The sequence below is a fragment of the Schistocerca serialis genome, chromosome 6 (assembly GCF_023864345.2).
Source record: "Schistocerca serialis cubense isolate TAMUIC-IGC-003099 chromosome 6, iqSchSeri2.2, whole genome shotgun sequence".
Lineage (NCBI taxonomy): Eukaryota > Metazoa > Arthropoda > Insecta > Orthoptera > Acrididae > Schistocerca > Schistocerca serialis.
In genome coordinates, this window is record NC_064643.1 from 277,247,084 (window position 1) to 277,270,457 (window position 23,374).

At 41.8% G+C, this 23,374-nt stretch overlaps 6 non-coding genes across 6 annotated transcripts; all 6 read right to left on the minus strand.

Moving 5' to 3' along the window:
* Positions 1-8,071: 8,071 nt before the first annotated feature.
* Positions 8,072-8,146, minus strand: Trnas-cga (transfer RNA serine (anticodon CGA)). The gene has a single exon. It is a non-coding gene; the product is annotated as a tRNA-Ser (tRNA).
* A 226-nt stretch (positions 8,147-8,372) lies between these two features.
* Positions 8,373-8,447, minus strand: Trnas-cga (transfer RNA serine (anticodon CGA)). Its single transcript has one exon. It is a non-coding gene; the product is annotated as a tRNA-Ser (tRNA).
* Positions 8,448-8,673: 226 nt separating this feature from the next.
* Positions 8,674-8,748, minus strand: Trnas-cga (transfer RNA serine (anticodon CGA)). The gene has a single exon. It is a non-coding gene; the product is annotated as a tRNA-Ser (tRNA).
* A 226-nt stretch (positions 8,749-8,974) lies between these two features.
* Positions 8,975-9,049, minus strand: Trnas-cga (transfer RNA serine (anticodon CGA)). Its single transcript has one exon. It is a non-coding gene; the product is annotated as a tRNA-Ser (tRNA).
* A 226-nt stretch (positions 9,050-9,275) lies between these two features.
* Trnas-cga (transfer RNA serine (anticodon CGA)) lies at positions 9,276-9,350 on the minus strand. Its single transcript has one exon. It is a non-coding gene; the product is annotated as a tRNA-Ser (tRNA).
* A 226-nt stretch (positions 9,351-9,576) lies between these two features.
* Positions 9,577-9,651, minus strand: Trnas-cga (transfer RNA serine (anticodon CGA)). The gene has a single exon. It is a non-coding gene; the product is annotated as a tRNA-Ser (tRNA).
* Positions 9,652-23,374: the final 13,723 nt, after the last annotated feature.

Genomic DNA, 23,374 nt, shown 5'->3' on the forward strand with positions numbered 1-23,374 from the left:
ATGATGTGCTGATCACGTGTGCCGACCCATCACAAGCTGTCTGTGCTCTGTTTTTAACAGCTGCCACGACAATAAAGCTCTCCTGTTAGACTTTGGAGGATTTCGTCAAAAGCTGGACATTTTATCCAGATATGTCGTGGCAAGAATTACGCAGGACATACACTTGTTTGATATAATTACAATGAAGTAAACGTCTTCCTTGACGAACGACATCCAGATGCTACAACTTCAGAAAGTTTTTTACTGGAAATGGTGGCGAGTTGATTCTATTTTAACGATTAAAAGTTTGAAAGATCGTGCAGGAACGGGGCCAACGACGACTGAAGAGAAACGTTCAACATGACAGAAGCGCAACCCTTTCGCGAATTGCTGCTGATTTCAATGCTGGACCAACAACAAGTGTCAGCATGTGAACCATTCAACGAAACATCATAGATATGGGCTTTCGGAGCCGAAGTCCCGCTCTTGTACGCTTGATGACTGCTTTAAGCGTCGTCTGGGCCCGACAGCACCGACATTGGGCTGTTGATGACAGGAAAAATGTTGCCTGGTCGTACGAGTCTCAGTTCAAATTGTATCGAGCAAGTGGACGTGTAGGGTATGGAGACAACCACACGAATCCATCGGCTCTGCATGCTAGCACGGGACTGTTGAAGCTGGTGGAGGCTCTGTAATGGTGTGGGGCGTGTGCAGTTGGAGTTATATGGAACCCCTGATATGTCTAAACCGACTCTGACAGGTGTCGTACGTAAGCAACCTGTCTGATCACCTGCATCCATTCATGTTCTTTGTGGATACCGAAAGACTTGGGCAATTCCAGCAGGACAATGCGACACCGCGCATATCCAGAATTGGTAGAGGGTGGCTCCAGGAACACTCCTCTCACCATCAAGCTCCCCAGACTATTGAGCAAATCTCTGATGCCTTGCAACGTCTGTGAATAAGAGGTCTCCTACAGATTGAAGGACAGCCCTGCAGGATTCATGGTGTCAATTACTTCAGCACTACTTCAGACGTTAATCGAGTCCATGCGACGTCGTGTTGCGGCACTTCTGCGCGCTCGTGCGGGCCCTACACTACAAAAGGCAAGTGTACCAGTTTCTTTCGCTCTCCAGTGTAAAATAAGGGAATCAGAGGTTCTGAGCTGTGCGTTTCACACGGTATTTCATAACTGTGATTACAGGCTTCTAGTTCTTTTGGAGTTTTGATAAGGAACCCGTGTTCGGGTCTTTTGTTTGGACCTAAAATGGCTTTGAAAGTCAGATCACTCTCAGATCTCCCGCTTCACGGAACGCACACAACGGACACAATAGTTCTGACCTGTGCGCTCTGCTGCAGCCTACGATAATGAAAATCTTTCGAGCGGGCCTGCTCGTCGTCGGGTCCATTTCTACTTGATGAAGGCCGTCCAAATTCGAGAGTGCGATACGTCCATGGAAAACCACAGCCAATCCTTCGAGTTGCGAATCCAACAGTTTCTCGTAGGTGTTATTGTAATCGGTCTAAAATGGTGTATGATGTCTGTCGACGGCGCTACCCTCTCAGTTTTTGTGCCTACTGTGAAGCGGGAGATCCGACGTTCAACTTATTTTACATCCAAATTGTACAGTTCCAGATATGAGCTCCTTATTAAAACTTCACCTTCAAAGTCCCACCTACGACCCTATAACTGGAGCTGTGCACACTTGCTGTTGAACCTGAGCCGTTTACTGTCGGTAAGGTCCACTCAGAGCATACTCGATACAGCTTATCACGCAAGTCGTGATACACGTTTTCCGTGATGTCTCTCTTTCACCAACTTGTTTCTAATATTAAAATGCATTTTGTCCCACATTACTTAGAAAACGTATGTTTTCATCCTACTCTCAATTCTGTTAAGTCCTCAGCCCAAAGTTGCTTTTATCTTTCTGTTTATTGTTGCCTGTTGCAAACGGATAATACATTGGCGTGCAAACGCAAGAATAAAGGTGATTTAAGCGTGATGCGTCACTACTAATTAATGTAGATCGATGAAACTTCGATCATACATAGAAAGAACTACTACACTATGGAATGTAGCTGAAAGAAGTACGAAACGAGACAAACAAAGATAACAGTTTTATTCATAGACAATAATTACACTGAAATCGCCGCGATTTATAATGCTCCCCTGGAAATTACAAAAGGTGGGACATGATCCTTAATAAGATGTGTGAGTCCGCAGCTCGTGGTCGTGCGGTAGCGTTCTCGCTTCCCGCGCCCGGGTTCCCGGGTTCGATTCCCGGCGGAGTCAGGGATTTTCTCTGCCTCGTGATGACTGGGTGTTGTGTGATGTCCTTAGGTGAGTTAGGTTTAATTAGTTCTAAGTTCTAGGGGACTGATGACCATAGATGTTAAGACCCATAGTGCTCACAGCCATTTGAGCCAATAAGATGTGTGATCCCCACGAACAGCAGTGCATGCTCTGCGAGGTGCTCCCATGTTCTACGACGTGCTCCCACGCTGACCACAACTGTGGTAAGGAGTTCTTATAGTAGGACGTTCATTTCCTTCGCCAGGGCGGTTGGCTACTGTAGGATGGTCGCTGGTGCAAGTGGGCTTTCACTACGTTCACCAAACATATCCCACTTGGGCCGACGGCGGGAATGGCCACTGAATTCGCCGAATATCCTCTTGTTCCATGATTCTGTCCACCTCAGCTGTTCTACGTGGCCGCGCATTTTCATCCACAAAAATTAAATCGGGTCCAAAAGTACCTCTGAAAAGACGCATTGGGGGGGGGCAGGAGCACAGTGCCACAAAAACTTTAATCGGTGACTGCACCGTTTTCAAAGAGTTGGAGGTCAGTACGCCCGTGCAGTGTTATACCTCCCCACACCATAACGCCTGGACCACCAAAACGATCAAGATCGAGAATGTTAACAGGATGCATTACATTCCCACATCACGTCATTAAAGGTTACATCCAGGGACACAACTGAGACTGAATCTGCTGTCATCCGAGAAGAGCAAGCGACCGCTCTCCCCGTTGCCTCAGTCCCTATGCTTTCGGCATCATCGAAAACGGTGTCGTCGATATGCGCGTGTCAACAGAACGCAACGTACTGGTCGGCAGGCACCCATGAAGTCGCCGTGCCACCGTGGAGCGTGATGTTGCGTGACTTGCAGTTCCTGTAAATGTAGTTGCAACAGCACCCGGTGTTTACCGTGGGTCCCTTCTTGACTGTAACACAATGTACTCAATGTAGCGCCCATCTTCTGCTTAGCTGACCATGGTCGATCACCTCGTCTCCTCCGGTCAGCAGTACCCGTAGTTCGAAACGCCCCCACGTACGTGAAACTCCTGGGCTAAGGTCTTCACTCTTCGTCCTTCTTCCAATTTCCCGATGATTCTTCGCTGTGTGTAGTCATCCTGTGGTTGTCTCCGGGCCATGTTGCAATGACGAACACCACCATAGTGGACGGTAACTACTCGCTGACTGACACGAACAATATGTTCCCGTTGGTGTTGCGGGGCTGAACCCGCTCAGCATTATAGGTACGCTGACGTTAAGCCAGATGAAATCCAACTTTCTGCGCCCGTCTGGGAGACTCTGGGAACATGCACCTGTTTTTCCATTCCTTTCCATCAACTCGTTATCATTTTTATATTCATCTATATACTACATGTTTATCTAACACACCCTAAGTTTTTGAGAGCACTATACGACTTCTGTCCATTATGAAATTGTGTCTAATAATTTCCAGAGGTACAATATGCGACAGTGGTGCACTATAGCCCAGAATATTTTTGATAAAAAGATAAAAGAACACAGGCTTCCTTGACTTGTTTACCCATGGAAAGAAATTTGTCCCTTTGTTTTTAGTTTTACTTTACGTAGTATCAGCTTTAACAAGTACATTACACCTGCAGTCATACATGTTCACTTAATGAAGGTGTTTGTGATGTTCGCTGAGGTGACACGAGTTTTTAAAAATCGTTCGCCGTTTTCGGAACTGAGAGGGAACTGTCGCTACGTTGTAATAGATATTAATTAGGTGGCGAAGGTGACTGATACGACCTCTCATCAGACTTGTTTCGAATCGATCAATTAGCCTGTTATTCACATTGTCGCCGTTGAGAGGTGGTTAAATGACGCAGACATCACTCATACATCGCAGCGAGGGCTCGTGCGCTGTCGATAGCTGAGGCACACGGCGATATGCGCGGACGATTGATGATCAGGATTCTGCGTGTATTTCACCGAACGGCGCATCTACTGATGTAACGGCAACAGTGAAACGAGACTTCTTTTGCTGATCAGTAGAGTTAATAAGCGGCGGACTACAAGAGACTATTTACTAATTTCTGTTACAGCTGTCTCTGGACGTTCACATGATCAGATACTCCTATTTCGAAAAATTACTAATGTACTGCATGACTTACTAATACTAAAACGTGAGACGATTGATCATTTAAGACTTTAAATTAGTTCAGGAGGAGCATAAACTGAGAATTACGTCATATCTTATTAAATGGCTGCATTGAATCTCAGCGAATGGAAAGAGGTAGGCTACAGTACAGCACATAAAATGCGTATCACCAAAAGTATAATTACATGTACAAGATAAATGATGATTTTTGTGCATAAAATTAAATTTGAAAAAGTTTATTCAAATGCTTTGAGATACACAATATGTATAGTCTTTCGTCTTCTTCAGAAACAGATAAATTTTTCAGATGCCCCACACCTAAGCATGCTACATGTAACTGACAATATGAAAAACCTGGATTTTCCTGATTTTAGTTGTCTCATTCTCCGCTGTTTTACACCATGCGACTCCATAGAGGACATTAAATGTATCTGTGGTATTACCCCTTGTGCGTTACCTTTGGCCTCGAAAAACACTGGGAAAATTAATGACTGGCTGCAGAGCCCATTCTTGGCTGCAGAGCCCATTCTCGGGATCTGGTTGATGCAATGAACAACGCAAATAGGGGACAGATGTCGTTTCATGCTTTTAAAGTATTCCAGTCAGCTAACTGCAAACAATGAATCCCAACAGGGCGATGTCGGACGTGTCTACATGTCAACCCCAGCTATAAAGGGTATCTTATACCCACAGTATTTTTATACAAATAGTCAGTCATGTACATACTAAATTTGATTGAAATCGCTCCAGGCATTCTTGGCTTGTGATTTTATGTCATCCCTTCTCAACTCAAACCCTCATCCACAGGAATACTATGAGTGTCTCGCTCTCGCTGTTACAGTAAACTTTTCCAGCTAGGAAGTGATGTTTGCCAGTTTTGATGGAAATTCTTTCTGGCGTTGCAGAGATATGGTGATACACTGATGAGCCAAAATATTAACACCACATGCTTAATAGCTTCTTTGTCCGTCTTTGGAAGGAAATACATCCCTGATTCTGCATATCAGGGATCCGACAGTTTTCTGGTAGGTTTCTGAAGGTATGCAGCGTTACATGTCTAATCACACGTCATGTAATCTGTATAAATAATGGGCCACTAATCTGCGTATGCCGTGATGGAGCCTGACAGCGAAACAGTTAGGTTCCATAGGGTTTACATCAAGCGAATTTGATCGTCGGGACATCAACGTAGGTTCACTATAATGCTCCACAAACAACGGTAGCACGGTTCTGAATCAGACACACTGGCAGTTATATCGATGAAAGATGACATCGCCGTTGCGGAGGATATAAAGCATGAATGACTGCAGGTGGATCGCAGATATCAGCGTGTCTTCGATGACAATCACAGGTTCCAAGCAAGCGCAGAAGAATGTCATCCACAGCACAATACTGCTCCCACCAGCCTATCCTAGTGGCGCACTGCACGTTTCTAGCCGCCGTTCACCACGATGGCGGCGTTTGTGGAGAAGACCAGCGACCTAGAGTAGCAAAAATGTGATTCATCCAAAGGGCCGACACGTTTCCATTGATCGACGGTCGAACTCCTATGGTCCCGCGCCGACTGCAGTCGTAACTGACAATGTCGTTGGGTGAATATGCGAACACGAAGGGAAGATCTGCTGCGGAGCTCCAGGTTCAACAATGTACTGGGAGCGGTGTACTTCGAAACGCTTGCACCTTCACCAGCATAATGCTCTCTCGGCAGAGATGTCACAGATCACCATTTACCGTACTTTACAGAGCAGACAAGCCTCCGAATCCCACGTTTTGTGAACGCTCGTGGACTGCATCCATTTAGCGCGTTCCGTGGATGCTCATGATAGTAGCAGGTGAACAATACCCAACTTTAAAACCACACAAACCTATATTCATCCCCTCTGAGGCGACAGAAAAACTGTTTTGGCAGCCAACTGCTTTCCAGCATAATATTAGCCATGGTAATGTGTTGAGTTTTTGGTATTTCCTAATTTTGTCCTCGATCTTTGTATGCTAACTCCCAGCGTATCAAAAGGCGCCTAAGCGAAGTATTTCAAGTATGTGTACGTAGCAATGTCTAAGTGAACAGGTGTGGTGTAAACACGAACATAATCGTAAGGTTAGATACAATGGAGACCCCATTACACTCCGCAATAGGCTTTTCCGAATGCGTTGTCCTTTCATCTTCACCACAAATTTCGGATATGTTTTCGAAAAGTTTCTATCCGGTAAACAGGATATTGAGGATTAAACATATAACGAAATTACCTGCCACTCTGCGAATTACCGATACCTAAGAATCTCTTGAACCGTTCTTATCACATGTGACTTACGTCGTACATTGCAACCATCGAGCTGGCGCGCCTGTGTATAAATGGCGCCAAGCAAAAATAAAATGGTTTTGAGCCATTCCATTTTTGTTTCTCAACTGCAATCCTATATCTATTCCTTCAGTATTGCTTCAGGTAACACAACGATAAATTGCATTGTCGTACGTCCAAGTAATCAGCAGTAATATAAAATACAAAGCGAGCTAGGCGATAAATAAATTACGGTCAATTAAAAAAAAATGACCCCAGTCACGAACTAGCAACATAATCCCACATTGGGGCAGTTGTCAACGAGGTACTTATTGACCTAATAAGCAGCTGCTCGAGATCTGATGCAACTGCACTGCTTAATGCTTCGAACGCGTCTTTTCTGTCTCTTTAATACCTGTCGTTGGCAAAAGAGAGTTACAGTGAAAATTTATTTCAAAATGGCTCTGAGCACTATGGGACTCAACTGCTGTGGTCATCAGTCCCCTAGAACTTAGAACTAATTAAACCTAACTAACCTAAGGACATCACACACATCCATGCCCGAGGCAGGATTCGAACCTGCGACCGTAGCAGTCGCACGGTTCCAACTGCGCGCGTAGAACCGCGAGACCACCGCGGCCGGCAAAATTTATTTCATTATTGTTTAATAAAACCGTAGTTTAGCTCATATTATGTAAGTTAACTTTCCCCTTGTTGAAATAAACTAAGATTAAACTGTGATTTTCATCATACATGACACACCTTGATAACATAAGGAAACCTATTCTTTTCATGTGTACAAAAATTGCGCCGCGCGCCCGCTCTTGTTATGAAAAACGGCGCGCTCGCTCGAGGGGTATCTCAATATCTCGCCGATAAACGAGATATTGAGGATTAAGCATATAACGAAATTACCGATACCTAAGAACCTCTTGAACCGTTCTTATCACACGTGACTTACGTCGTACGTTGCAATCAATAAATTTGTATCAAAAGTTCTTAAGAGAGGTGCAAAGAATTTGGAAAGATATTGTTCCTCACCTAGGTTACTAGTGCTTCTATTCTAGTAAAACACTGCGGCGTTTTATAGCCCCACAGACCATTTTGGAAAGATTCCCAAATTATTTTGGTACTGTTATTGTTGTAATCTGACGACTGATTTTTAGCAATCTCCACTTTAGTCAGTCCTGTACAGGCCTCTGTATCTCTGAATAACTTCTGCAAGCTACGTCCATTTGAAGCTACTAATTATAATGAAGCCGTTATCTCCGTGTATAATTTTTACATCCATCCCCTCTAGACTTCCCGCCACTATCAAACTGGCGATTGCTTGATGAGTCAGAATGTGTCTTTTCAACCGATTCCTTCTTTTATGAAACTTCCTGGCAGATTAAAACTGTGTGCCCGACCGAGACTCGAACTCGGGACCTTTGCCTTTCGCGGGCAAGTGCTCTACCAACTGAGCTACCGGAGCACGACTCACGTCCGGTACTCACAGCTTTACTTCCGCCAGTACCTCGTCTCCTACCTTCCAAACTTTACAGAAGCTCTTCTGCGAAACTTGCAGAACTAGCACTCCTGAAAGAAAGGATATTGCGGAGACATGGCTTAGCCACAGCCTGGGGGATGTTTCCAGAATGAGATTTTCACTCTGCAGCGGAGTGTGCGCTGATATGAAACTTCCTGGCAGATTAAAACTGTGTGCCCGACCGAGACTCGAACTCGGGACCTTTGCCTTTCGCGGGCAAGTGCTCTACCAACTGAGCTACCGGAGCACGACTCACGTCCGGTACTCACAGCTTTACTTCCGCCAGTACCTCGTCTCCTACCTTCCAAACTTTACAGAAGCTCTTCTGCGAAACTTGCAGAACTAGCACTCCTGAAAGAAAGGATATTGCGGAGACATGGCTTAGCCACAGCCTGGGGGATGTTTCCAGAATGAGATTTTCACTCTGCAGCGGAGTGTGCGCTGATATGAAACTTCCTGGCAGATTAAAACTGTGTGCCCGACCGAGACTCGAACTCGGGACCTTTGCCTTTCGCGGGCAAGTGCTCTACCAACTGAGCTACCGGAGCACGACTCACGTCCGGTACTCACAGCTTTACTTCCGCCAGTACCTCGTCTCCTACCTTCCAAACTTTACAGAAGCTCTTCTGCGAAACTTGCAGAACTAGCACTCCTGAAAGAAAGGATATTGCGGAGACATGGCTTAGCCACAGCCTGGGGGATGTTTCCAGAATGAGATTTTCACTCTGCAGCGGAGTGTGCGCTGATATGAAACTTCCTGGCAGATTAAAACTGTGTGCCCGACCGAGACTCGAACTCGGGACCTTTGCCTTTCGCGGGCAAGTGCTCTACCAACTGAGCTACCGGAGCACGACTCACGTCCGGTACTCACAGCTTTACTTCCGCCAGTACCTCGTCTCCTACCTTCCAAACTTTACAGAAGCTCTTCTGCGAAACTTGCAGAACTAGCACTCCTGAAAGAAAGGATATTGCGGAGACATGGCTTAGCCACAGCCTGGGGGATGTTTCCAGAATGAGATTTTCACTCTGCAGCGGAGTGTGCGCTGATATGAAACTTCCTGGCAGATTAAAACTGTGTGCCCGACCGAGACTCGAACTCGGGACCTTTGCCTTTCGCGGGCAAGTGCTCTACCAACTGAGCTACCGGAGCACGACTCACGTCCGGTACTCACAGCTTTACTTCCGCCAGTACCTCGTCTCCTACCTTCCAAACTTTACAGAAGCTCTTCTGCGAAACTTGCAGAACTAGCACTCCTGAAAGAAAGGATATTGCGGAGACATGGCTTAGCCACAGCCTGGGGGATGTTTCCAGAATGAGATTTTCACTCTGCAGCGGAGTGTGCGCTGATATGAAACTTCCTGGCAGATTAAAACTGTGTGCCCGACCGAGACTCGAACTCGGGACCTTTGCCTTTCGCGGGCAAGTGCTCTACCAACTGAGCTACCGGAGCACGACTCACGTCCGGTACTCACAGCTTTACTTCCGCCAGTACCTCGTCTCCTACCTGATTCCTTCTCACAGCTTTACTTCCGCCAGTACCTCGTCTCCTACCTGATTCCTTCTTTTAGTTTTTCCATAAATTTCTTTTTTCCCCTGTTCGATACAGTACCTCCTTATCTGTTGTTCGGTCTAATCATCTAACCTCCTTCTTCTGTAGCACCACATTTCGAAAGTTACTACTCTTCTTGTCTGGACTGCTTAACATCCTCGTTTCACTTCTGTACATGGTTACATTCGGATTCCAAACAAGGCTACCCAACATTTATTAATGTTATAGTAGATTCTAGTAATTCCTCTTGTTATACAATGATTTTCTTGTTTCTGCCAGTCAGCCTTTATGTACTCTCTAGATCGGTCGTCATGAGTTATTTCGCTGTCCAAAAAAGCAGAACTCATCTAGTACTTTTGATGCCTCATTTCCTAATCTATTTCCCTCACCATCGACTGATTTAATTCGACTACATTCCGTTACCTTTGTCTTACTTTCATTGCGGTTCAACTTAATAATCTTTTTTCAAGGCACCAATTGGTCATCCAAAACCTTTGGTTATCTGAATTACAGTGTCAGTTTTGGTGCTATCACATTTAATTCAATTCATAAGAAGGAACGGAGGTCTTTATTTTCCTGTTACTTTTATCAATCCGAAACTGGCTAAATTTCATTTTAAATATTTCTGATAATATCAGAATAGACTGTCCGTTTCAGCTATTACAATTACATAAGGTCGCTTTGAGAACTTTAATCTCAGCTGGAGGATCGATGAGACTCAAAGCTTTTGCACTGTTAAGTTCTAGATGGTGGAAAAATGAAGCAGGAGGCGACAAAGACAAAATTTTACAATATATCTTTCAGTAATTCCTGTCTCTCCTACGCACACTTCCTTTCTAGTCTGCTGCGCCGAGCAATGTATTTTACACCCTTCGTGGCGTTACAATTTATCAGGAAATTGACTTCGCAGCTCTCTCTGGTTTCACTATCCCGCCTCCCCTCTCTGCCCTCTCTCTTTCTCTCGCTCTTTCTCTCTCTCTATCTCTCACACAGCAGCAACATCAATAACGTCTTTTGTACTCACTGGTGCAGAAGTAAATAAAAAATGAAGAGGAAGACAACAATGTAAAGGAAGAGCCTTGCGGAAAAAGGACCAGCATCCCGTCTTCATTTCACTGTCCTTCGGTCTTTGAGGGAGTGCAAGCGAACACGCTGTTAAAATTTTTGCTTGACAGGGGAAAAACACTGTTTATTTAGTAAGCTTCTGCCACACACATCCTTCACCAATACTGAATAAAGGCAACGATTTTTTGATTCAGTTCGTCAGTATTCCACACCATTTGACTGAAACTGTGGAACCTCTTTACACTGATCTTACTTTGCAGTACAGGTGTTCAAGGGTTGCCTCTCGATTATTTTTTCCCACGATTTTTTCTCTTAAATACGCTTTCTTAAATTAGCTAACCAACTAATCAACTTTTTCTTCTTTGCACAGCGTTAATCAGTGTTTCGTTTACTGTTTGGTAATCGTTTAATTTATTTTCTTTCACATATTTTCTTTCACACCAGGATGTCTGGTAGCTTATCCATTTCCAAGTCCTATTTCTTTTATTTCTTCCACCTTTCACAACCGTAACTTTAAACAATAGAAATACGTATTTGCACTAATTTCTTCATAATTTCTGTATCAATGTCGGAAGGATCGTTTGGTCGCTGGGGTTCTTCTCTCAAAATGTATCAATGCCCTATTACTAAAATGCGTGCTCTAGCTTTACATTTGGCGTGCCACTCTTGTTTGCTCTAAACAAACTTTCCATAGTTCATCATTACACAGTACTGAGATTTTCCACCATTATTAGTGGAAAGTAATGAGGCAGACAAGATGTGCTATATAAAACAACATACTTCTCATATATTCTATTAATTACCGATACAATACGCGTTAATCATTCCTTAAATCGTAAATCCATTTTGCGCTGTAGTTAAGTGACTCTTAAAGTTTTTGTGCAATAGTATATCAAATGGTTCAAATGGCTCTGAGCACTATGGGACTTAACATCTATGGTCAGCAGTCCCCTAGAACTTAGAACTACTTAAGCCTAACTAACCTAAGGACACCACACAACACCCAGTCATCACGAGGCAGAGAAAATCCCTGACCCCGCCGGGAATCGAACCCGGGAACGCGGGCGCGGAATTATATATCTTTCTGGGTCTTACAGAGATACTGGAGATACATGAACGAGCACGGATTCCATTACAAGAAAAGAGGGACACTAGCACTTGGGCACATACTAACGGACGGCCAATTTTATGTAGTCACAAACTGCCCCCTCGGAGTACCATAATATTCAGGAAACAGTACCACGTAAGTACGTCAGAGAGTGCACCACTTGTAGCTGTTAACCGTACTACTGTTGCCAAGATCGTTCAGTTTATGTTGAACTGAACTCTTTGTCAAAGGAATGAGCAAGGATCACACCTGACTTTACAACGGTTCGATCATTTCATCTCTTTATTTATGCTTCGGAAACATAGTATATAAATGTATTCAAAATGTTCACATAAAATCTTATGGGACTTAACTGCTAAGGTCATCAGTCCCTAAGCTTACACACTATTTAACCTAAATTATCCTAAGGGCAAACACACACACCCATGCCCGAGGGAGGACTCGAACCTCCGCCGGCACCAGCCACACAGTCCATGACTGCAACGCCCTCAGACCGCTCGGCTAATCCCGCGCGGCTATAAATGTTTTCTCTTCAACATATGACCTTTGACAATTATGTAACATGCTGCGCTCCAGCTGTTCATCCATATGTGCGTATTGCAACCTATCTCTGTCTCTCCCTCCCCTCCCTCTCTCTTCTCTCTCTCTCTCTCTCTCTCTCTCTCTCTCTCTCTCTCTCTCTCCCCCTCCCTCCCTCCCTCCCTCTGCCACTCTCTCTCCCTCCCCCCTCCTCTGTCCGTCTTCTTTGCGTAACGTTTCTCCCTTCCACTGTTTTTATGATGTGACAGATTTGAATTATATTAAATTTTCTCACTAGGTGTCCTTCTACTCGTCAGTTAACCTAAAGGTTCAAAATGGTTCAAATGGCTCTGAGCACTATGGAGCTTAACATCTGAGGTCATCAGTCCCCTAGAACTTAGAACTACTTAAACCTACCTAATCTAAGGACTTCACACACATCCATGCCCGAGGCAGGATTCGAACCTGCGGCCGTAGCGGTCGCGCGGTTCCAGACTGAAGCGCCTAGAGCCCCTCGGCCACACCTAACCTAAAGGAAGAAAGTCGTGTGTGGTATCTGTGTGTGAATCGTGAAAACTTGGTCCTGTGTGTGATTGAATTTTAACGGTTTAAGATCGCACGATTTGAGGTGAAGATAGGGATCAGTTCAGTTTTTGCCCAAATCGCCAAAAAAGCACATTCTGGCTGGCTGATGCAACAGAGTAACTGTCATTGAATCGGCACACGGTTTCTGTCCCTGCTTTGACTAATACCCGTGCCTCTCAAGCTGCCTTGCCCCTTGCTAAGTTATAGGACCAGGTCTGTAGGCAACATTGTACAATGTACCAACGTGATTATTCGTGATTTTTTCTCCATCTTTCCATCCCATCCCGGACACCTGTACTAAACTTCTGCATAATTCAACCACACTAAACAGGTTAATAATGTTTCCTCCGTTCATTGATATTCTTCTGTACTTCAAGCACATTTTTATCACACTAAGTAATTAACTAATTAACTAGTGATTAGTGAAATTTATTTGTAGTATAGTAAGTAACGCTTGTTAATATTTTAAAAGATCTCTCGGTATGCCTATCATCGTAAAAGTCATAGTGCATTTCGTAATAACTTTCGCTCTCCATGTTTGGCTCAGTTGCACCCTAACGTCATTTGTGCTTTGATGGTTGTCTAATCAGCTGAAAAGCACAGCATAACAAAATAAATACAAACGGAAACACAGTAGTTTGTGTTAATGTCAGCCTGAAGCGTAAGTTGTTCAACGACGGAGCATAGCATCTGCCAACTTCTTCAAAGTTTCAGGGTTGTAGTTAGGGTCTCATGTGGAGGAGGAGTTGGTGCCTGTACACGGGGGAGCGGTGGTAGCTGAAGGGAGGAAGATTACGTGCGAGAGGCGAAAGAGGAGCTCGAGTTTAACACTGAAGTACAGTGCTCGCCTGACTCAAGAACCGCCGCTATAGCAAGTACGTGCGGCCCTTGCAAATCGCCCTAATCTTAACGCACGGCTTGGCTGGAACGGTCGGGGCGGTTGTAAGTCAGAGCAGTGATGTTTAGCGGGTCTGCTGCTCGAGGCAGCTGGCAGCCCCCCAGGCGGAATACACGGGCTCTATGGTGGGCCCTCTGTCTCTGTCGCGAGCGTTGGGCGTCCCGCTACGGGTAGCACTGTGGCGTGGCTCGCTCGCAGCTGTGCCTTGTCTTACTGACCGTCTTTCCTTCAGTGCACAGTTTAGTTTCGCGTAACTAAGAATACAGAGTGGATACTGTGTCCCACGTATGGATACACTAAGCCGAGAGGGTGGGAAGGGAGGGATGTTGAGGTGGGGGGAGGGGAGAGGAGAGGTCTCAGGGTTTCGTGTTTCCACCCAACAAATATTCTGAGCAAGTTAAATTTACAAATATGAATTACCAGTATGACAGCTTTCACTAATAACGTAGACCGAAAAATCACGATAAGAGCAAGGAATTCTACAGTATCTCTAGCTTTCTTTAATAAATGATACTTTTCACTTGTTTGTCTAGGTGAGTTTGCTTGAGGCCTGACTAGGTGCATAAAACATTTTTGTCACCTTAAGACACCGATTCACAGGCTGACCGTTCCTGCCAACAAGATATCCGACACGATTCGTTAGTGCAAGAATAGATGCGGCAAACCATATTGAGTTGAAGACGTAAGAGGGAAGAACTATAACTGATACAAATGTAACCGAATGTAACAGGAAGGCTGACTTTCTGGAATATAACTGAAAACTAGTGAAAGTAACAGTAATCCGTGTAGTCATACACTCACGTAGTCAACAGACTTGTGTTCACAATTTTAATGTTCTTCTCCTTCTTCTTCTTCAGTTCAAGTTTTAGACTATATTCTTGTTCCAACTTCACACTTTTAAGACCATCTTTTTCTCGGACTTCAACGTCTCTTTTCCTGAGGTCTTGTACTTCTTTATAATAACTTAAATTATGTCTCCTATCAGATTTTTCAGATGTTGCCACCATTCTACTTATTTTCTCTGAGTTTCTTGTTTACATTAAATATTTAATTCATCTCGTATGTTGTCACATCTTATATGATTGGCTTTTGAGCAACCGTTACCAGATCTTAAAAATCTCATTTCAGCCGATTGTATACTGTGCGTTTTTATTTTTCCAATCCAAGATTCATTGCCTTGCATCGAGACAGGCATGGTTTTCTAAAACTTTAAATTATGCCTTTTCTCGTCTTTAATGTTAAGTGAAATCCTGATAATGGTGCGTGGACATTTCGATTTTATATCATGTAATGCATGATAACGTCGAAGTTACAAGAATTTGTTGCTACTGTAGTTTTAAGTGAAATGAATGGCTTCACTTTTTAAGGAACACTTATCAAATGATAAACTTCTAACTGCAATTTCTTCGAAGTTTTCCTTATCTGTAACTTATTTTTAACGGTTCTAGAGTTGCACATACAAGTCTACAGGTTGTGTGTGTTCTATAGCAGTTTATTAATATTGTATTAAACACAATGCGCGCTATTTTCTATTTGTCCTTCGGTAATGAAGAACAATGAATGCACAAGGGAATTCTGTGCTACTGACAGAAAATCAGAGAACCCTTCTTCTTGTAATCACCTTTTTCTTGTAATCACCTTTTTCTTGTAATCAGAGAAAGTATTTTTACCCACAATGAAACTTCTGGAATGATCTTAAAACCCTATTTTATACCGCTGGTAACTCACGAAGAGACTGATCGTCAGTTACCATATATTCACATTTGTGTCTTTCTCCTGTGTGTGCCCTCATACATGTGCGTAAGTTTTCTTCTCTCTGTTTACTGGCCAACAATCACGTCATTTATTACACTTGATTGTGTTAATTATTTGAAAGATTAATTTCCTTACTCTTCCTTCTCAAGGAAGTGATTTTTATTTTGCACTAATAATTTTCAGAAATCAAATGCGAGTAGCTGGAAGCGGATTGTTCGATGATGAAACTCTGTTGGTGTTTCTCGTTTTACATCGTTAAACGAAGAGAGAACTCCCTGTGATTAATTTGCCGATAATTTCCGCGATCCTACATGATTCCCTGAATATGATTTGTTCTAGATAGGGCGGTCATGATCATCGAGCAATTAGGTCATCCAACACAGTGACTGGCTTGATACAACCTCACATTAAATTGTATTGATGATGGCCAATCTCAGCTAACTAAGCATCTAAACTTCAGATGGATCAATTGATTTCCACATCTCGGTACCTGTAAAAAGAGAAAATTACGCCATCATCAATGAGACGTGCTCTCTCGTCACGACTATAGAATTATGTGAAGCTATATATTTTTCGCAATGTTTTAACGTCGCGCAATGAGAAACATTTCTTGAAATATCTCAGTACATGAGAAGGCCACGTTTCAATATCTGGAAATATCCCACCACTATTTCGTCACGATAAATCGGGGGAAAATTGATATAAACTAATATTCAGAATATTTTTAACTAATACTGTTCATCAGCACACCATTTGTTTGGTACCGAAAATAATTAATTTCAATTATATAACATCCAAAAACTCATTGAAAACGAGTGTATATACTTTTAGAATCACAGCCTTAAGTGTCCTATAAAAAACGTCTAAAATCTAGAAACAATTTTGAAGGTTCCCATTACAAGTTAATAGAGCGATTACCTTTTCTTGTACCCGGTTCACAGCAATGTAATAATTCTTATTGACAACGTTTAGGCATTTGGTTGTTGATGGAAAATTCAGTTAAAATATAAGTTTAGGTATCTTATAATTATAAAGCCATATCTTTCTTGGAAAGTCAGTAACAATGAAATTTTCTATTTAGAAATGTTCCTAGGGTGAAAACAGCAGACATAGTGGTTCTAAATAATGTTAACCGTGAATGTGAAAGTATTGTACCGGTATTTCAAAAAACGAAAACGCTACAAAGTGTGAAGTAATACATTTATGTATTCTTACAATCAAGGTGAAGAACTGTCTAATACTCTTGAAACTGAAGTCCTTGGGATTGCCAAACCAAGCACGATTGTACCAATGACCATTAATCAGGGACCTTCGAATAGTACATTCTTAAAATATCACAGCATACACTCGATATTTAATCTTCTAGTGCTTATTCACTTACATTTACAGTATTAAAAAAAGATTCTATATTATCATCGTGTATTATAATCCATAATGTTCCTACACACACACAGTACCTGTATTCCCAAAGCGCTCTTCCATAAACAACAATCCCTGTAGTTGATAATTTTACTGACTTCCAGTTTAATTCTGAATGTCGTTGTCTCAATGATAAAGTAAATCTTTTGCTCATTGTTAATTCAGATACCACGACAGAAGAAGGAGTATTATCCTCTTCTTCGACTTCACTGCGGAAGTGCGACACAACATTTCATAGCACGAGGCGAAAATCAGTGAGACTTGTAGTGACGTCAACCATTACGTCGCATATTCTGTAAGCTTTTCTTTGCTTCTGGCGAGACGAGCTCATTGCACGTAAATTGTGAGGCAACATCATTCCTGTGAGAATGGACGATCCCAAACAGGCTTTCCAGTGCAGCAAGGAAGTGTGTCTTTATAATACGGTATATTTTACTTTTGTAAGAAACATGGTAATGTCTAGTTAATAAAGAATAAAGGACAACCAATTAAAGTCAAAAGTTCTTCATTTCCACCCTGTCGCTATATTTAAGTAAGCTCCAGCAATATTAGCGTTTAGCAACTCACTTTAACCGTAAGTGATGGCAAGAGTCACGTATGATCAACAGTGGAATCAACAGACTTTAATATGTAAGGAAATATGTGTTCAAGCAGCGCAGCAGTTTAGTGTTTCATCTATCTAAAACCTGCGTAGAATCAACGGCAAAAATCGGGAAAATTTTCTAGGATTGGTTGAGTTTGATGAAATAAACTTTATTCTGACACGTGCTGTGTCCTGAATGTTGTCATTTAACAGTGTGTCGAAAATGGAATCCTGGTCAGGAAAAACTTCCAGGGATAGTGGTAAAAGTAATAATAAAAATATTTGTTTTAACACTCTCAGCAGTAAATTCTCATAAATGATGAGTAATTTTGATCATTTACTGACCATTTGCAGATCGGATTAAACACGAGCTGTAAAAAGTCGAAAAAATACGAAGAACAATGCTTTTCACGACTTATGCGAATCAGAGTTGAAGATGATCTTTAAGCAAATTTGTGATAATTTCGGACTGAGGCTGTTAAAATAAATATATTTTTTTAAATATACAGTTGTGGCATCTTTAATGACTATATGTAATCTATTATCAAAAATAACAACAGTTGACAGCCTGGCAGATAATATCAAGTAAGGTGTAAGAAAGTACCGTTGCTTTCCTTGACAGAGCATCTCTTCTAAAAATGTTGTGTTAAAAAGTAATACGCCTCGTGCGTATCCCTACTTTGACCCTAGAAGAGATGAGTGAAATGAAGCGACTGTCAGATGTTTTTATCACGTCGGAAATGAAACACACAAGCTTATTGTACTCCTCCCTACTTCTCAGTAGACAAGAGAAGTGTTTTCCCTTCAGACGGTGCAATTAGTGTTACATATTTTATTAAATGCCCCTCCATCTTAAAGTTATTCATTAATACACATGATTTTCCTCTTATAATAATCCAGTGAGGCACTGTAGAGTACTGCACTGTAGAGTACTCCGAGTTGCAGTAGTTACCAGCAGCGTCAAAACTGCTACTAAAACGCGGTGTGTCCTTCAGACAAAGGCAGGTAAATCAACAGGTTTTCTAGATTAAGTTAGGCAGCACGTATAACCTTCTCGGTTTCCTGAAACAGTCTCCTTCCTTGCTACCTCAGTCTCTCTGCTGCTATCATAGCTCGAGGAGGGACGTAAAAATCAGTTTTCATGGAACAGTGAAGGCAGGCGCGCGCCGTCCCATATGTAACCCACAACGGCTTCCTTCTCGCTCAGCCGAGAGCGGGTTGTTCGGCGGGGGATTAAGTTACAACCTCACGGTATACTGCCCTCCAGCTTGCTCCTACTGAGGTGTAGCCGACAGTCGTCGTCCTTCGCAGTTAACAGCTACATAAAACATTTGTTTGTGATGGTGGTCTAAGACTTCATATAGGTCGTTTGGAGAACAAATTTGAAAAACATGAGTATGCAGAGTGAATTCCCGGAGTACGGAACCTGATTACAGACATCATTGTAAGGGTACAGAATTATTGAGAGGCTTTTTCCTACTGATTGTACTAATAAATTTCACTATTTACGGCAGTTTCTGTGGAGCGGAAGGATTTATTATTTTTTGATACCCTAGTTCGAAACAATACCATACTTGCTGCTGCGAATAATTTTATTATTATTCAATTTTTTGACAGTACAGTGCAAAAGATATGATGAAGGCTGCTGTGACAATTTTATGGTTCCTGATGATGATCGGTCATCGGGTTCACTTCATCAGCAGCTTTTTCTGGTCCTTATATATAACTTCCCCTAAACAATATATCAGCATCATCAGGGACTTTGTCATGAGGGGAGTGCACATGTCTGACTGCTAAGTGGAAAACCCAGGTTCGATTTCTGGTACCGCCAGTGGGTTCTTGCTTGGTTTCAAAACTGGGACAGGGTGGAATCTGCCTCGAGATGCCAATTGAGGAGCTACTTGAGTGTTAAGTTGCGGTTCCAAGGCCTAGGAAGCTGACAACGGATGGGAGAACGGTGTGCTGACCACATGTCCCTCAATAGAGGATTCGAATGACGCCACTAGAATAGGATGGCACGGCGGCTGTCAGAGTCAATAGTTGGGGCGTCTGTTGTTTTGGAACGTTCCTAGGTACTAATCAACCTAAAAATATACTACTCCTAATAGCCATAATAATTAATCTGCAAATGAATTAAATACTGTTGTAATGTTGTTCAGTACTCTGTTCCCACTTACCAATGAAAGAATTTGTGATTAAACTCCTAACAACCTGTATATGATAGCCACACCCATCATAGAACGCATACAAACACTTGTAAAATCATCTCATTAAAGTAAGTGCTCTATGAGCAGTACCTTTAAACTCGTGTATCACAGTTTATATCAAAATGTAAAACTGTTTCGAAATTCTTATGCGATGACATGAATTTTGAGATCTCTGGAATGTGTGAAGCTAAACTTCCTGAATGTCTACTTTTAACAGCATTTCACTGTTTCGGTTTAACTAAATCGCTTTACTGTCAGACAGTTACTAAATTCCCCTTACAAACTGCTTGCCATCTAGAGTGGTTGACTGAACATCAGCTCTCTTTGAAACTGACACACAAAGGTATTGCGTTTTCTTTTCTACTATTATATATTTCGAATCAGTTTTCGGTTTGTTGCGTCATCACCAGGAACCAACTGACTAGCAGTCATAGGAGACACTAGTGTAGGATACCTGACATTAGAGGAAATACTTGTCTCACACACAAAGAATCTATCGTCGTGAGATTGAGAAATTCGGAATATAGCACTGACCACCAAAGTGCTGTATTAAGTATGTTAAGTTAGTGTTAAATTACAATTTACAAGATGGGTAGCATCAGATACAGTACAACATGAAAGCACACAATATATTAAAGTATACAGTCTGTATGAATATAATACTAAAAGTTTTGAGGTAAAGCAAAGTATAATGTACGATAATGCAATTTTCGTATAAGTTTGTAACTGGGACTGAAGTCTGGGACTTTATGGCTGGTAGGTTGGGACACGTGAAGCTTAGATTTGGGCTTGTGTTCAGCTGTAATTGATCAATTAGAACCAGATGGTGGTTTTGAGACAATTTCTTATTTACTTGGATTTCTTCTAATAGGTTATGTTTTCCCTATGTCGTCTACGTGTACCACTTCCGTGTGGACTTTATATCCATCACTTCTTTCAACACACGTTCGGCAAAATCGGAGGCCCAATTTTGTAATATCCAGCTTCTTTTCAGAGGCACAGGGACAAATTGTAAACAGTGTACTCTATTCTCTCATCTCTGCTGAGTGGAAGAGTAATAGTGTCATGTACTGTGAATCTAGTACTTATTACGTTTGGTAATGGAGCATATCAATAAACTCATGTAATAATGAGCCCACAAGCTAACTAATGTGGTAATGAGGCCTATTGCTGAAGTGTATGGACCACCGTTGGATGAAAAGGTGTGCGTAATGTGCCACGTGAATATTCTAAGTCTCGTGTGTGCGTTAGAAATGGACATCGTTACCACATTATTTAGTTGCAACATAAAGGATAATTACCAGAAGGGCTGGAGGTTATTATCACTAATAAACGCAGCAAGTGCGAGGTAAAGAAACTTACTGTTGCTGCACCACATGCAAGTTTTGTCTACCGACAAATATTCAAAATCCTGACTATCCAGAAAACAGTACACATTCACGGGATGTGATTAAACAGCATCGATAGAAGATATCCACTGGCACTCGACGCATTGTTCTGTCTCATCATTTTAATAGTCATAAGCTGTCTGGAAAAAAATTAAAATTCTTTTGTTTACAATACATTAGATTTTAGGCTAACACGCGAAAAAAACTGAGCTATTGAGATAAATAAAAATATTCCATTGAACATAACAATATTGTAGGAGGTTTTTCTCTTTTGATAAGCTGAGGTTTTTTTCTTTTGATAAGCTGTGCTCCACAGCTGTGATAGGAATGGCATTGTGAAGAACAGCTTCAGCTGTTGTATTAAACAACTTCATTCACTATTGGTTTCAGTCTACATGACCATTTTCAGTAGTAAATCTGAAATTTAGATCTGTATGTCAGTAGTATATCAACGTCATAGGCAGCTTAACATACACTAGCATTTTCCACACATTCTACACGAATCTACACACTACATTGCGTTTAACATAAACAATTTTAATAATGGATTGTAACAAGCCTGTAGAGACGATGTTCTCTACTGATACACAAATGAATTTCAACTTTTGTATCTGAAGATCGTAATGTACTCGTATACTGAAACCGGTAGTTAATAAAGTTGGTCAATACGACAACTGAAGGAGTTAATCACAATGTCATTCCTGTTGTGGTTGCATCAACACGCAAGGGGGAAAAAATGGTTCAAATGGCTCTGAGCACTATGGGACTTAACATCTGAGGTCATCAGTCCCCTAGAACTTAGAACTACTTTAACCTAACTAACCTAAGGACATCACACACATCCATGCCCGAGGCAGGATTCGAACCTGCGACCGCAGCAGTGACGCGGTTCCAGACTGAAGCGCCTAGAACGGCTCGGCCACTCCAGCCGGCACGCAAGGAAAAAAACTGTTACGTTTTCTAATTTGATCGTATGTAAAATCATATCTTTATGTACCATTTCATGAAAACAGGGTCTTGGCAATTTGAAATACGGCATAAATCAGTATTCCTAATTAAATAATACCATTAAGGTATGCCGCTAAGTTAGAAACGTTATAGGACATATTAATGAGGAGATAATGACGTGTTCGATGGGCTGACGGTTGGTTTATCCCTGTCGGAATCAGACTACAGCTTTTGCAGAAATGCAATTTAATTAAGATACTTCGTGTCAAATGACGTGCGTTTCAGTGCGAATTTTCATTGGTAAGCTTCCAATAGATAATGGTCCATAAATAGCCATAGCATGAAACCAATTTATTCTAGTCAATTATCGTTAACAGTATGAAACTTAACGTTTACAGTTACTGAAGGCATATATTTAATGAAATGGTATTTTCACTGACACCACACACCAACACACGTGACAAAGTTACCACTCCTTTTTTCATGATTATGTATGTTCGGTAACGCAGTGCTGGCGTCAGTGTTAACCATTGCTTTCTTGTATTTTTGGATTAGTCCCTATCCTTTCAAAACGGTTCGTTGTTGATATAGTCTACCCTTTATATCTCGTGTCAGTGTTTTTAAATTGCAATTGCGTACTGCATAAAATTTTCAAAACAACTTCTTTTACATATTCCATTAATCTATTTCATTAAAATTTTTCGTAAAGGTATTGTTCGTATCTATATTAAGTTAGCCATTCCTAGACGCCTTATCGAATCTCCCGTTAACATGCTCCTTCGAATAATGTGTTTATTAAAGAACTGTATCGTCTACAACTTTTATTAGAGCATCTTCTTCCATACGTCATGAAACTACCTATTTTTTAGCTTTACTCTATAGCACTTCTTTCAAACATTTTGGTATCGCCCTTTCAGACTTTCTGGGATTCACATTTCACTTTTCTCTGTGTCACTACTTTCATATTGAGTAACTTTTCTCTGATTTGTGTGATAATGTCTAAGACAAGTACACGTATTTACTCATCAAAGCAAACTTTGCATGTTACAGTTTGCTATTTCTTGTATTGAAGATCAGCATTCAACATTTTCTTCTCGGCTTAGACACATTTTATTCCATTTTTTTGCTAACCACTCTCCTTACAGTATAC